Source organism: Oryctolagus cuniculus, chromosome 17 (genome assembly GCF_051225735.1).
Source record: "Oryctolagus cuniculus isolate XC-2025 breed Fujian yellow rabbit chromosome 17, ASM5122573v1, whole genome shotgun sequence".
Classification (NCBI taxonomy): Eukaryota; Metazoa; Chordata; class Mammalia; order Lagomorpha; family Leporidae; genus Oryctolagus; species Oryctolagus cuniculus.
Window position 1 is genome coordinate 19607311 of NC_142883.1, and position 1775 is coordinate 19609085.

General features: G+C 52.1%; 1 non-coding gene across 1 annotated transcript; it reads left to right on the top strand.

Annotated features, from left to right (window-relative positions):
- The first annotated feature begins 291 nt into the window (after nt 1-291).
- On the top strand, nt 292-482 carry LOC127484560 (U2 spliceosomal RNA). Its single transcript, XR_007911622.1, has one exon. It is a non-coding gene; the product is annotated as a U2 spliceosomal RNA (small nuclear RNA).
- The last annotated feature ends 1293 nt before the right edge of the window (nt 483-1775 follow it).

A 1775-nucleotide genomic window follows, 5' to 3' on the forward strand; every position in this document is an offset into this window, starting at 1 on the left:
CGGTGGCGGCAGAGCTGGGCCCTCTCGCGGTAGCCACGCCTCTTCGCGTCAGGGGCGGAGCATGCAAATGAGATGCGGCTAGTCAGCCCGGGAATGCCGGGAGAAGCGGGGCTTGACTTTTCTCGTAAAAAAAATAGGAAGAGTAGGAAGTGTGCCCAGGCGCCTAAAGAAGACCAAGAAGACTGTCAGGGACGCGAAGGAAAAGGGGCGCGCCATGAGGGCTGGGGTGGTCGCCGCGAGCTGAAGGTGTGTGGCGGGAGGCCTGCTGGAGCGCGGACGGCAGGGTCAGGTATCGCTTCTCGGCCTTTTGGCTAAGATCAAGTGTAGTATCTGTTCTTATCAGTTTAATATCTGATACGTCCTCTATCCGAGGACAATATATTAAATGGATTTTTGGAGCCGGGAGTTGGAATAGGAGCTTGCTCCGTCCACTCCGCGCATCGACCCGGTATTGCAGTACCTCCGGGCACGGTGCACCCCCTCGGGGGAAATAACAAAGTGACTAAAAATAGAAGAATCAGTGCTTAAAGAAGTTTTTGCACTTTGTTGTGTCGCGACACTGAGATGTGTGGAAGTTACTTGTTTCTATCCGTGACTGGAGCACAATCTTAATCAACAAAGAATTCCAGAAGTCCATGATGAGAAGGGGATTTCATTACACTTTAGGCTGCATCTCCCGGTGAAGGTAAACAGAGTGTGAGTGCCAGTTGCGATGTTTGGCTATTGAGCAGCACTAGAAGGAGTTCTAGATCAGAGTAGAGAAGGGGACAAGTCCGAGAAGTTGCGTTCGGTTCGGTTGGTTTTTTAAGTCAACTATTTTAGGGACAGGATGTGCCTATTTAAGCCCAGAGGTGAGGCCTGCACTTAAGACGCCTGCATCAGGGCCAATGTCGCGCACAGCAGTGTTAAGCCGCCACTGCCCGCATGCCATATCGGATTCAGTCCACACCGCCCCAGCTCCCTTGTAAGGTGCTGTGGCAAGGTGGGTCCCACAGATGGCCCAAGTCCTTGGGACTCTGCCAGCCATGGATGAAGCTCCTGACTCCTGGCTTCAACCTGGCCAGAATGAACCAGCAGATGGAGCACCTCTCTTCTTTCAGATAAATGTTTATGAGATAAGCAAATGCCTGTATCCCATATCAGAGTGCCTGGGTACAATACTCCAGCTCTGGCTCCTGATTCGAGCTTCCTGCTGATGCAAGACCCCGGGAGGCAGTAGGTGATGCCTCAAAGTAGTTGGGGCCCGACCGCCTTTGTGGGAGACCAAGATGACCCTCCCAGCTCCACTCCAGCCCAGCACGGCTACTAGCCATTGCAGGCATCTGGGGAGTGACTCAGCTGCGGTTGAAGCCATCACCTGCAGAGCCAGCCTCCCACATGGGTGCGGTTCCTGAACCAGCAGATGGAAGCAAAAGCGCCTGCTCTCGCTCTCTCCAGCCTACCCGCTCTGTGTGTGCCCACTCCCACTTCTGTCTGCCGGCCAGAAGGGAACAAAGGAAGGGAGGAAGGAAGAAAAACGAAAAGAAAGAGCATTTGGAAGAACAAGGGGAAAAGTGTTATCTCACCAAAAAGCTTCCTTTTCCTTTTCCTTTTCCTATTCTGAAGTACAAAAGCAAACTGCTGGTTGGGAGACCTTTAATGAAGTCTTGCATCCACTGCAAAAGGAAAAAGAGAGAGAGAGAGAGAACCAATGATTCTGTGAGGAATCAGCGTGCTAGAAAAAACAAACAGTGCTTGCAGGTGCATTCCAGAAACTGGAAAGCCAGCTACGATTG